Below are 14,729 nucleotides of genomic sequence, written 5' to 3' on the forward strand. Positions count from 1 at the left end.
TGGTGCATAGCAGTGGCTAGGTTAATTGCAAATGCCTGCCCTTCCTGGGTGACTGTGGTTGCCAGGGATGTGCGCCAAGTAACACATGATGAGAGAGCAGCTACAGTGGCCCGTGGTATAGAAAGAGATATGACTCGGAGCAAATCCCACAGACATGTATGTCCTGACAGTGCTAAAGCAGGTCCTAGTTGCCCTAGGATCTGCACAATTGCACAACAGATTACCACTGGTGACAACCCACTGCACTTTCATTTCTCCCATCTTCTTGATTTTACTCTTTCCCTACTGTAAGTGCAAGGTATCTCTAGGTAGCATGCCCCTTAGCGAAAGGAGAGGAGTAAATGACCTTCCTTGGTGGAAGAGTGCCGACACAAACACGGGCAGCTGACAGCCTTACGTACCCCATGTCACTTGTTAATCTAGTTACCCTGTTGCTGAGGCAAATAAAGCAGAAGCAATCTTAGCATTAAAGGTATGCTGAAAAAGTCATTACAAAGCGTTACAGACAACTTTTTCCTTATAGGCAGGTCTAAGAGGACGTTTGAATTTTAAATCCCTAAAGAATGAGAAATTATCTTTCTGTATTTAAATATAATGGTAAATGCTGGTCTGCAGAGATTTGTAAGTTAAAGCTTTTGATGGAGAAAGCTTTTATTTTCCATCATCTCATGTTGTCATGCTGCATTTTATCCTTCTGGAATGCAGTGTACCTCTTGAGATGAGATAGAAAGCATGGTTTAATTCTTCCCTTTCTTACAGGGCACTCCCCGCTATCCTTGTCCCTCCCCAACCTAAAATATCCTTTTCTTTTTGGTTTGGTACAAGGTTAAGTAGTGATAGATTTTTTCCACCCCATGCTAAAAGGATTGTTACACTTTTATCCAAGGTCTTATCTGGTCTTTCTCATAATGATATTATCATTAGTATATAGAAATACTAGTTTCAGGGGCTAAAGGAGAAACCTATGTTTAATCACTGTATTCAGTTCTCCGTATTTCTTTGTCCATAGCTTTTTGTTCAGACCTTTTCTTCTCAGGGATTTGTCATAAGTTAACTCTTTTAGAATGTTCTACCAGATCTGTTCTTGCAATGTCATTCAGATCACTTGAATTTGTTACCAAAAAGACACTACTTAAAGTCTTATTTCCTTGGACTGCTTCAAAAGTTTGCTTTAGAAAGACTCAGACCATGGGGTTTCCCAGCTATATCTTCCGCCAGTCCTCTTAGACTGTGACTCCAGGAAACCTTGTGATTAACTTGATATATTGCATTACGGCAAAAATAAATACATAAAATAAAGAAATTGAAGGGAAATTGGTGGCAGCAAACCTTCTAGAAAAAAATAATATCGATAAATATATTTTGTCTTCTTGTCTTTTTATCCCAGTATAGAATTGTAAAAACCTGAATTTTGCGCAAAATCAAAATTCTGGCTCACCTTTCTATTAGCAAAGTGGCTTCTAATTTCTTTGGGTTTTATTTATTACTTTTATCATTTTGTGTCACTTACAAGCTGATAAAATCAGAAGGCATCATCATTAGGCACGAGCACACCTGCCTTTTGGGGAAATTCATATCTTGATATGTACCCAAACATTGCACTAGAGGCACACAGTCAGTGGTTGTGAGCTGTGCCATGATGATCAACATCAAATCAGATTTTCCCAGAAAATTTTGGTAGCTGACTTCAGCTCATTTAGAGATGTGAAGTTCTCCAATACAGACAAAAGCCAACACTAAAGCAGTCATCCAGCCTTACTAAATCTGAGTAAAGCCAGTGTCTTTGCTGGGGTCCCAGCCCTGGAAATGAGGTCATCGGGAAAGCAGATTTTACTAACGGTGTTACATCCCTGCCAGTGTGCATGTCTGACATAAAGGTGAGATTCCAGCCAAACCTTCTAGTATAATAAAAACTGAGGCTAGCAAAGAAATATAGAGGAGACGGTGCAAAAGCTAAGAATAGCGGATGATGTCAGGCGGGTGGGAACCCCTTCCCAGCCCCAAAAGACACATGAGGTAGTATTCCAAAACGCTGGAATCAAGCCACAGAATACACCCTGTAAATTACTGGTCCGTTCAGTGCTGAGGTCCTTTGTCAGGCAATACACCCATTTTTCCAAAAGTTTCAGACTCAAATTGATCTGTACACAGGAAAGTTCTTGCCAATAGCAATGGACATTTTGCCATGAAATTTGCAGTAACACTTGTAAGAGTATTAGACTATCAGACAGTAATGGCTTGAGGACTCTATGTTACATTAGCAATGTTGTATATACGTGCTACGTGTGCTTAGGTGGTTACAGTTGAAAATCATTTCCATTTTAATAAGGGAATGACTACACAGTCTGGCACAATGGGAGTTTTGCCTGAGGTTGGCACAATGAAGGGTCCTCAGAGCGGATTGTGTGCTTAGCCTCAGCGACAGATCTCAGAGGAATTAAACCACTCAGCACGGTTAACAGGTACAGTTGTGAAAGCTCTCAGGCGCCTTTTTCCCTACAAGTAAATATCAACATTTCCCCCCCGCACCCCACTCACTTAAGCAATGCAGTGCATGGTTGTTTTTATTATGGTTCTGTCACTTCACACAGTCCAGTTTTATTTCAATAATAAAAATATAGAAATATAATTAGCATCTTTGTTTCAAGGCACTGAGTTTTTAAATTACCATGTGTGACAACTGTTATGGCAGTGAAATCGTTAAAATCATGTAAATGCTTAAACCATGTAGGCCTGGGAGATTATAGTTTCATTAGAGAAAAGGCTATAAAGTTAGACCTAGGTAATTACCTTTCCCATTAATGCTAGAAAATTCTTTGCTCCACTGAGAAGTGATTGTGGTGCATCATGCCTTCTGTGCTTTTACATTCAAACTGCAGGAGCCTTTATTTCATCAGCACAAACTGCAAGGAAACAGCGGCAGCCTTCCAGGTGTACTTTGCAAATTGGGGTTTAAATGTGGAACACATCAAATTAAAATTCAATATTAATTATTTTGTCTTGCTAGGAGCTTGAGTAGTTTAAAGCAGCAAGGGTAATTGTCTAACTCATTGTATGTGTCTACAGCGAACTTAATCATTATGTCAGCTTCCTAATAAAAGGTTATTATAGAAACAAAGATCCCAATTTTACATATGGTAGGCAAGGGAGAATTCGAAGAGCTAGTCTCCAAGGTAGACTTGAGGTTCTTGACAAATGATGCCCATGCTGTGATCAGATACTTAACAAGAAATCTCGTTATTAACTAGGCCTGTACAGATAATTAGCACTTGAGCTTCAAATTTTAAATCTGGCTTGAGATGTATAATTTATCAAAAGCCCTAGCTCGCTGTCAAAGTCCTATAATAAGGCAGTGCTATTGATGAATTGAGATTAAGAGCAGATTGAAGAGAAAATTAGGCCACTGGTTAGTCTGAAAGGTCTGATTTCAATATTTACAGTACTAATTTGGCATTATTTTGGTAAATGGATGTGGTCCCCAAGTGCTGCACAGTGTAAAAGAATAAACTGAACATCATTATTCTAACAAAAAAAGTATTGTTTACTGTATGCCAAATTTTGCAGCACTAGCAGTCTGGTTAATAAGCTTCTTTATGGGATAAGTGTACTTGTTTTTATTGCATTAATTTATTATAACACATAGAGAATGCTAGGCTTTTAGGCAGAGTTAGAAAATGTAGCTTCTTTACATTAAAAATTATATTACTTCAGACTAATTACTATGGAGTACGCCAATCCGTAATTTAGCTCAGTTTCATTTATATCTTTGAATTGTCTTTCAAGCAATCTTTACACCGGAATGCAGATAAGTACCATTTTATATATTCAAGCTACATAAAAAGAGCAATCTTTTTTTAATGATTGCCAGTAGCACTTCATTGCAAGTGGTTCCAAGAAGAAATGAAAGAGTTACTGTATGCACTCTATCTACAGTAAACTGCAGCTGCAAAGGTGTTAGATACACATTCATAACCCTTAGTAAGCTAAATCCTTTTGATACACACAAGAAAATGTCATTTAGGACAATATCTGTTTTCCAGAACTGTATTAGGTAAAACATAAGGTTGGGATAAGTTCTATTTGTAATTTTTCAGGGTTTGATTCTTAGCCCAGGCATGCAAATCATACCAAAAATGCACTGAATGGCACTATGCTTTACCATGCATCGTGGCAAGTACCTAATAAATGCAGCTGTGTATCATTGTATATATCTTATATATCACATCAATATCTTCCAGCAAAATAACTGTATCAGTTGCTGCCTGTTTCCAGGAAACTTTACGTTGAAAATCCCTTGTAACATGTTATTGGCAGCAGCTCCTTTCCTCTCAGTTTCCAGCTGTCCAATGGGGTATGCCAAGTCACAGCAGGACCTGAGGAGTGTTTGTATTCAACTGTGGCACTGAGCTTTATGGAGATTTTCCTTGTATATTGTGCACTTGCAGACAAGCGGGATTTCCAGGACCCAGCAGGGGCTCCCCAGTGTTTATGCTGAGGTGGTTAGCTAGTTGGCAAATTGCTTTGGGCCAGAAACGTGTGACAGGGTAAAATGTATTGCATTAGCTTTTCTATCAATAACATCTTAACGCTGACTTATAACACAATTGCTTTCATGCTGATCCTGTCTCCTAATTTTAATTTTAGGATTGATTGAATTTTGCAATCAAGTGTTTTTGGAGATACTGGAAAAAAAACAGTTTCTTACTTTCTCATAAATAATTTGCTATTAAAAATATAAGCATCAAAAATACGAACAACTTCAGCTGCTCTAATAAGCCATCGACTAATATATATTTACACTAATTTGGAAGGCATGTAATCTTTTTGATATATAAATTGTAATCATTTAAAGAAGACTTAAAATAATTTATTTTTTAGAATTTACTGTTACGCACATAGTAGAGGGGCATTTTGCAGGACCTTTTGAGTCTCGTAGGATTTTTAGTAGATTTGTAAGAGATCCAAAAAAGGAGGTACTGCAATTCCCAGCAGACAGAAATGCTAATTTATACTTTCATGGTGGTTTTCATTCAGTGACTTCCAAGTGTTATTCACATATTGCGGTGAGAGTCTGATCTTGTTTAAATTCTGAATTTAATTTTGTTGTGCATTAGTGCAATTTGAAATCAGGAGACACTTCTAGTTGAATTAAGACTTTGCTCAGTTTAAGAGGTAAATTTAAGGAGCTTTAGGGTCATCTAAGATAGAAGTGATCAATAGGCTACAGTTTTTAACTTGGTTTATTTAGAAAAATAATGTAGGGGTTATTCAAGTCTTTAAATAACATTTTCAAGTGTACTGAAAGCTAGAAGATATTTACACAATTCAGAATTTGGATAGAAAATGAATATTAGAGATGTATTTTAAGCAGAACTATGGGACACACAAAAAGGCTCTGTCAATTTAGGACACTTTGGAATTCATTAGATAAACGGTGCTTTCTAATAAGCTTAGCTATCCAATAGCCTGATTTTGAACTCCTTTCACATGAGGCATTCCCACCGCTTGTAAGGGGAGCCACACACACATAAAAGATCTGCAGAACACGTTTTTCTGTATTTGAATAATAAAGATATTAATAATAAAACACTTACCATGAATTGAGGTAAGAAATAAAGCAACCAGTGATCTCTGTGGAAAAAAAATAGAAATATTTATTAAATAATTCTGGGCATCTTATATTGCTTACTAAAAAAGAATGTGCTTGGTGGTTTGTACAGTCATTTCCACATTTCATTTTTAAGTGATTTGGTAGCGCTGGTGCAAATGACCACATGTGGGTTAAATGAATTACACAACAGAACAGAAGCAGGCTTAAGGGTTCCTATCGACACAACCAGTGACTAGTCAACGTGGTACAGGATAATAAAACCGGATTTTGCCAGGATAAATTATTTTAGATATTCAAGATTCATTTCAGTGCATTCAGCTATAGATATTATTGTAATTTGTGCACTTTCAACAAGCAGACTTACAAACTCCAGGAGGGTGCTTTCCTGGGCTTGGATTGGGAGGGTGGCAAAGCGGTGCCTCTGTGCAGAATGTTCCCCAGCAGTTGTGAAGATCTAAACTAATAATGCAAAGTTGATAAAGGAGGTACAAGAGCAGGAACTTTAATACTGCATTGCAGGAATTACGGGCGTACATTTGAAAAAAAAATAATTTTAGCTAGAAACCGGGTGTTTCGGATCGCGTGTTTTGGCGTGCCTTACGCTTACGGGCGCGTTTTCGCTTTGACCAGGACGGCCGGTCTCCAGCCCGCGGGAGCACGCCCGGGAGCTGTGCGCGCGGCGAGGCCTCCGGAGCCCCGCCGGCAGCCCCGCCGCCGGCAGCCCCGCCGCCGCCGCCGCCGCCCGTGCGGCGAGCCGCCGACAGGGGGCTCCAGCGCACCGCGGAACCGCCGGCGGCGCGGCGCGGCGCGGACAGCGCGGGGCGGCGCGGAGCGGCGCGGGGCCGGGCGGCCGCGCAGCGCCGGCCCCGGGGCAGCGCCCGCCGCGAAACCAGCCCGCAGCTGCGACTGCGCGTATACCGGCCGCTAATTTTCTCCTGTTGTAGGGAACAGTACTAGCCGGGGGGGGGTGGGGGGGGGTGGGGGGGGGGGTTTCTTTCTTTCTTTCTTTCTTCCTTCCTCTCTTTCTTTCTTTCTCTTTCTGAGAAAGGAACTAGAGCAGCCCCTTGGGAGGGAGGGGTACCGTCAGTCTGAGAGAGGATGGAGACCCGCACTTCAGCGAGATAACAGGTTCCTGATACAGAACGTGATAAAACAACGCGTGGCTTTCGCCTAATACGGCACAGCCTTTCTGTTTCCGTCTGGATTAACAAGATATTTCCGATAGACCTAATACTTACTGGTGCTTTAGTATTCAGGCAATGGAAGAAGGCAGAAAAACTCACTCTGTTATACGTAATATTAAATAATAGTGCCATTCGGTTACATGAACTAGGCACTTGCAATTCATTAGTTAAATTTTAAAGCATATAGGGACTTTGGGTTCTTTCTCTCTCTTTTTGTTTCTTATCTACATGATTCAAAGAGACAACTGTCCTGAAAGCTGAGGGCGTTTTGCAACTGGAATATAGCTCCATAGTCTGTGACAATGTACAGTGGTTGATGAGTTAGTTCTAGAGGCTTCTGAATTTTAATGATGTTGGAGATGATATTGTGTGTCCTTCAGCTTGTTAGAGTGACACTAGCACTCCATAAATCATAATACCTGTGTATTGTAAAATCAATACAAAAGTGCTATCTCAGCGCTAAACCTTAATAAGTTTTTCAGTGCTCTAACAGCTTAAACTTTGCTGTAATGCCATTGGACCTGTAGGTTAGCATCAGAGCATGCTTAATTTGTTTTGTAATAGAGACTTTTCTTTAATGAAGGACCGATTAGTAAAGCTTTGGTTGCCACTCTGGTGATCAGTTGGCAGAACAGCCTCTGCAATTAAACTCGTGTATCTCTGTCCTGAAGCAAAAAAGCAGGCTTAAACAGTCAATAAATGTTAATCCAGTCAGAACCTGTGTGTGCCTTTGAAGGCTGCCCATGAGAGGTTTTTCAAATCACATTTTTTTTTATCTTGTTTTAAATATGGAGGTCCCCATAGAGCTGGTACGTAGTGTACAAGGCCTCCCACTGCTCTTTAATAAGATCTGGCATACTAACAACATTCTGTGTAGATCTGTCATCTTTAGATTTGTTTGTTCCCGCCTGTTCCTGCATGTCTATTTGTATATTTACTGGTTAGGGGGAAAAAAACAATCATCGTGTTTTAAACTTCATACATATGAGTGTAAAAGACTATGTTTTTATACAAAGTATGTTACTACAGATGCATAGGGTTTTTATCATCTACAACTACCTCCCCCAAACTTTTTCCATTATCATTTGTTTCTTTGCGGGGTGATTCTCAGGGGAGGAAGTTTACATTTATACATAAACTGCAAAGCAGGCATGGGAAGTGTGGAGCTGCCAAACAACTGTCCTTAAAACAAGCAAAAAGAAAAGTTGAACCTAATCTAGATTGTTGTTGTTCTCTCTAGGACAGGCTTCTCATGAAACACTGCCAGATATTCATCTCATTCTGTTTTTCATTCTTGTCTACTTACTTTTTTTTCCTATGAACAAAATAATAATAATAAAAAAGCAAGTTGATAACTAAAAGCAGAGTGAGGGTTAGCAGAAAGTTGGCTGATAGAGTTAGGAGGGAGACATGGGTGAAAGAAAGAGGCAATTCCCATTCCTTAATGCTTTCTATTTGAAATGCAGCCGTTCCTATGAACTTCATTTGCATCTATTTTCCAGACTGTTTTCCTATCCCTTCAGCTGCGTGCATAAAACATTAACATACGTAGGAGAGTGCATTTAATGTAGCTTAATCATAACTGGCATCTCCTTTATGTTGCTTTGTATAATTTAGCTTTTGCTCATCATTGGGAGACTGAGTGCTTCAGACAAAAAGATGAAGACACTCGTATGAGTCGTTAGATTAGAAATGAAAATACCTGGCTAGAGCTATAAAGAGAAAAGATGGAGATCAGTCTCTTTTTACAAAGGGCTAAATTCATCATTAGCACACCACTTTGACTTCCCTGGAATCGCCCTGCTCCACGCCAGCTGTGACCTGGGTGGGTTCAGAGGATGTGAACTGTTGAGGGGAGCTTGTAATGACCCTCTGGGCAATGCAACTGGTATGGTACAATCACGCAAAATTTCAGCAAAGGCAGACAAGAGTGCTAATACCTATGATGTAGCATTTTCTGCTATTTCCTGTTGGCTGTCAGACAGCACAAATTACCAAGCTGGCTTTATTTTAACACATGCCAAGAAAGCAATGGGTAAGTGTAGCACTGTAGCATCATTATTAACTGTATTCTTACTGCTTATAGACAGAAATGTGTATATTTTCTCTGTACTTGCTTCTTTAAAATGGTTAAGTTCTAGTGAAGAGTATTACGAGATTTCAAAATACCAATTATACATTTTTAAAACTCCCACTCACTCTTCCATTATCTCAAGCCCTCTTCTGTTGTGAGACCACTCACAGACAGTGGTAGAAGTGATGGTGAAAGGCTGTAACCATACCGTGTAAGTCAGGTTGGTTCAGGTTCAGTCGGAGGTACGTATTTAATAATAGTTTGAAGCTGAGATACAAGGAGGAATGTGTTCTATCCTATCCTTTGCTATGTCTCTTTTCCATTATAACAGATTGCATCTTCACTTTTGATCATTTAATTCAGACTAATTTATGATACACTCACTTGCCCTGACTTACCTCATATGTCACCTCTGATTTCAGCCCAACGTATATATTTCTTCCTATAGCCTGCATTATGTAGGTAAAATCTGGCTCGATTTATGCCTTCCTTTTTTGCTTTGCTGTAATTGCAACAAAGTCGCTAGCAGCAGTCTAAGCTCTTGTTCAGCAGGATTGTGTACAACCTTGTAGAAATCACAGAGAATATTGTTGCAGAAATACAGAAATCAAAACTGCAGTCTGTAGAGTCTTTTATTCCTTGAAAACATGAGCAGGGCCTGGGAAGAGGCAAAAGAGTCAGACAACGCCTTCAGATAAAATAGCATGAATGAAAGGATTCCAAGTGGAAAAAAAGATATCTTCAAAGATTTAGAAGTGCTTGTTCGGTGCATGAAACTATGGAGGCCACAAGCTATAAGAAATGACAGCATAGTAGTATGGATATTGAATAGTCCCAGTAACTCACAAAAAACATCCATAAATTACATTCCTGAACTATAATACATTAATTGTTGCATTTTAAAATCTTTGTCAAGTTTTTTCATTTATCTCACTTTCCAATTCGTGCCACAGAGATTAGTAAAGAGCTGGGCCATGTGTGCTTGACCCATGTAGTGTAGTCAGCACATTCAAAGATTTAAGAATATAGTACTTTATCCCAATAGACTGTTGCATACTACTGAAAGTGAGTCAAAGGGAGAAAACACCTTTTCAAGCAAAACAGTACCCGAAGTATTCGTCATCACAAAAGACTTGTTATAGCATAAACAAATGCATGCAGCCCTTGTCATGCTCACATATGTGTGAAAAAAAAGTGAGCGAAAGCGAGGGGAAAGTGAGTGTGAGGAGGGGCAGAGACTAGCCATGGCCAGGGCTGCGAACCTTTCCATAATGTCCTTCTAGGTGTTCACTGATGTATATGCCCACGTAGTTCTGCAGCATATTTAAGTAGGAGCTAAACCTGTAAGAACTGAAGTTAGGATAAGCAGAACTGACATTAGTTTCTTAAAAGGGATCAGTAAAACCACAGAACTAGCTGTGTAGAGTCAATGGGAAAGCAGCAGGATTAGGGAGTGAAACATTCCCTCTTAGTTAACAAATTCAGTTTATGTATTTTAAAATGTGTCTGATTACTGGATCAGCATTTTTTCCTGGAGGACAGGAGTTGTTTGCTTTTGCCAACATTGTCAATATTTTGCATAAAGGAGAATTGTCCAGAGAAGGAGGGACTAAGGTGGGGAGTTAGCATGAAACACTAAGCACGAAATTTTGTTAGTTTTCCGCTAGATGCTGGCCCTTGATGAACATCTGTGTGATTGCAGCTTGTGTGTGACAACTATTGCAAATGGAAAAATATCATAAAAATTTTACATGTCCTCGAGGTCACAAATGGAATTCACTTTCTGCGTAAGTAGGGATATGTGTGTGTCTCCTGTGCTCCCTTCACAGTCTTTTGGACTTGCACACTGTCAGGTGTGCCTCACACCAGCTATTCAGGGAGGGTGCTGCCTCACCAGCTAAGAAGAGTAAGAAGAAATTTGGAAGAACCCTGGTGCGAACCACCACAGTCTGGACAGCCTCTATAATTGTGAGAGACTTGGAGAGTCTCCCAGAAATTTAGGAGCCTTTGCCTGTTGTTTCAATGGATTCCCAGGGTCAGCCGTGGGTGGCTGCAGGAGGCGAAACTTTAAGTAGGCTATAGCCTTATAAAATATCAGCAGACACGTAACTTGAAAGCCTAATGATCAGTTTACCTTAGCTTAATTGGGTTTATGTGTTCAAGGATATCCTGGTAGGGGAAGAGGCTAGCCACTGTTTTAGAAAATTAAAGCTGGAACGAGTCTGACTAAGGGCCTGAATCTATCTCTACCTTGATGGCCCACTTTCTTAGCGGACTCCTTGTACATAAGAGATGGGAAGAGCACAGAGCTCTTACTTGTTCACCGGCCATCAGCTTTCTTTTTTAGGTAGTGACAAAGCACTGTGCTCAAGAAGCTGGCGAGCTGGCTCAGTGCTGCTTGCTCAGTCCCTTCTCTCTCAGATCTCATCCACGCCTGGCGAAAATGAGCTTATGCTGAATAGATTTTTGAATTGTCTTATAATTGGTTATTCTACTACATAGTATTAATTTTCTTCTTCAACTGTTCATTGATTGAAGAATACTGGATGTGGATTGTTAGTTTTCTTCATGACACTCATACTGAAGAATTATTTGGAGAATATTTTAGTGCTAGTAGATGGCATTTTCCCTCTCCTATATATTTTTAGACTATTTTTCTTATTTGCTTCCTTGGAAGAAGCAATGCTAGGCTTCTGTGGCTTGGATTTTTGACCTATCTCTCTGTATTTTATTTTTTTAATCAATGGTTATAAAAATGGAAAAAAAACCAAAACACACAACAAACAAGTTAAACTATGTTAGGAAGACTCAGGGAGGAAGACTCCCTGAAGAAAAAGAATTGAGTGAACAATGTCCATCTTACCAGTCTTTCTAATTTCCTTGTAAATACTTCTAACTTCTGTCTCCATACTGTAGCATTTCCAGGTGCTTGGCTGTAGATGTCCAGACTCTCTGGGCCTATCTGCAGATCATAGCAAAGCTGAAACAGAAACATTTGATATTCAATTCACTTCAGAATTTTCAGAATAGCTGGAGTGTGTACACACTTCTGAATTTATGCACTGAGTATATCCACAATATTTATGTTTAATAAATGAATGTTTACCATCAATCACTGTAAGAGATCCCTCAGTTGGGGCTGTGGTACAAGCCTAGGAAAGGCTGACATTGACACTGCTATGTACAAAGTGCACAAAGACATTGATGGCTTCTTTATCTGATCATTTAGTGGTCTGCATACTCCCACAGCTCTGGGAGACACTGATCCTCTTTTTTGGAGCAATACTTCCAAGGGCTTCAGGAACTAACTGAACAGTCTTTGGTATTTTACTGAATCTTGTGGGGCCAGTACTGTTCCCTTTCCTGTCAAAGTCAGTGCTGTATCATTTTTTTTGTGAAGCTGCTTGATACCTTCCATGGAGTCAGGATTACGCCATGTAAAGGAAGGTCAATGTGCAAATGCAATAACCTCACTTTCAAACTACGATTGAGAAGGTTTAATTTAAAACAAGTGTCACAAAGCTGAATATACTGCTCATCTGAAACCTTCGTATTTTAACAATTAATGTGTTGCAAGAAAGAATGTAACTACACTCATTTAAATACTGATTCATTTAATTATTGTCTTCCAAGAAGTAGCAAATCTAATTTTAATGAAAAATTGTATTTTGGAAACAATCAGCAAGCCGCACACAACCATGAGCACAGCCCGACTTGCTGCTGGGGTGAACCATGGCATGCCAAGTTTCAGCCTGAAGCTAATTTTTTACAGCCAAGTTATAAAGGGGGTTTTATTGTGGAAATGCTGACAGAACCATAGTGGTGTTACTGGCTGCCTCTCTAATTAGTCTAAAGAATGGAAAGTTATATTTTGCAATATGTGGTAAGCACTATTGTCCTGATGTTGCTGGTTTATGCCAGAACTACAGGCTTAATTTGGTGTTGCATGTTCTATTACAAGTTTGAAAAGGCGACTTTGACTCTTTTACTGTCATGAAATGTTAGCACTTTCAGGCAACAATTGTGATTTGTACTTTCATTTATATAAATATTAAAAGGTGCAGTTTGGATTTGTTTTTGGTGACAGTAGCAGATCCCTGCTGTGTTCAGTCTACTTTGAAGAAGATGTGGAGTCCACATGGTTTCTTGCATGTTTTCCAGAGACTACTTTTAAATTCTTTCAATAAAAGTTACTTTTATTCCTGTTTAAGTGTTTTGTGGTAATGTTTACAGAGAAACATCCTGCCAGCAGACTAAAGTAAATAAAAGGCAGGACACCAGTAACATAAAACACATCATTTTACTACTGTTCTCCCACCACCTGCACTCCCCCATCTCCGCCAGAACTCCCCGTTTATAATTACACCTACCTGGTCTGGCTTCCACTGTTCCTACTTTTGCGGAGCATGGCAAAAGTGGAGGAGGCTGTTTACCCTGTTGCCCTATCACTTTGTACGGCCGGGTAGTATCACTGTGGTCGAGTAACTTCTGTACTTAACCATCTCTTCAGCACTGATTAATTTTTTTTTAAGCTAAGATTCTGTTACTATGCATATTAGCACCATGTTTACAATCTCTTGTAAGAAGCCTGCATCCCACTATACTCTCTACCGTACAATACTTAACAAAAGAACAGTCCTTTCCCCAAAGGTAGGGAAAACATAAGGGATATGGATAGCTGCAATTACAAGATTACACAGTTTTGTGACATACCATGCATGTCTTAAAAACACGTATAATTATATGAAAATAGGTAGACCCACTGATTTAAATGAGACATCTATGTGATTAAGGACTGTGCTGTGCTTTCATTTTGCTAATTTGTTTAGCTTTTTTTTTCCCTCCTAATACAGTAGCTGTGGTATCTTGAAAAATGTTATTCACTTACAGTTGCTATATAATTGCTGTTGTTGCTATTGTTAGTCTGCTAGGGCTAGGTAGATTGTGCATGAGAGGAGGATTATATTAAGGTTCTAAACACACGTGTATATTTGTTTTGAATATACTATTATTCCTTAAAGTGCTTATAAATCCTTATTAATTATTATCATGTCAGAATAAATTCTGATGTTTACACTTGAAATTAAAGCATTGCAATCCCTCTCTTCTTTCAAGAGAAAGCAGTGTGTTCATAACCGTGCCTTCTATTGCAGTCAACATCATGCTAGTTGGCATTACAAGAATTAATCAGGTGAGAATAAGAAATTAATCTCTTTTTTTTATTTCACTCTCTGCTTTTTACTCCCAACCATTTGGAAGGAAAGCATTTGTCTGGTACTTGGCAGTACCTGCAAAGGGTACCACACTGAATTTAGCATGTCTGATAGGATTACACTAAGAGCAATAGCAGATTATTTTCTAAATGCTAATCCTTAAGGCAGAGTTTTATGTTTTTTTTCAACAATGCAAGGTCTCCATTTCTTTCTTTTTTTTGTACTTTCTGTTTCACCTGCTATGCAGGAGGCAACATCTCACGAATGACCTAATGGGGTGGTGCACTGAGATTTGACTCAAACAGATCTGACTCGACAAGCAGTCCTCAGAATTAGCTCACAGTCCCTGTATGCATTCAGATCTACAGCCTACAGTAGCTCCATTAGTCTGTTGAGCAAATAGACTGGTTCTGATTGAAATTACCCTTTTTATACTCTGACCTTCAAATGTCTTAATAAAGCAGAAAACTGTCTGTCCACTTGTCCTTCTGGCTGCAGTATAGCAGAGTGGCACCAGCTGCTAGGCAATACAATACTAAACTTAGCCCCAATGCAGTATCAAGAAAAAGTGACACTGAAGACCCTGGTTCTTATTTACAAAAGGCCCCCCTTCCATGGCCACTGTGGGCCTTCTGCACCCCAGAAGG

General features: G+C 39.4%; 1 long non-coding RNA gene across 4 annotated transcripts in view; it reads left to right on the forward strand.

Moving 5' to 3' along the window:
• The window catches only part of LOC134142405 (uncharacterized), a 36,426-nt gene that overhangs the window by 687 nt on the left and 21,010 nt on the right, over positions 1-14,729 (forward strand). The window lies entirely within an intron of this gene.

This window comes from Rhea pennata, chromosome 6 (genome assembly GCF_028389875.1).
Source record: "Rhea pennata isolate bPtePen1 chromosome 6, bPtePen1.pri, whole genome shotgun sequence".
Lineage (NCBI taxonomy): Eukaryota > Metazoa > Chordata > Aves > Rheiformes > Rheidae > Rhea > Rhea pennata.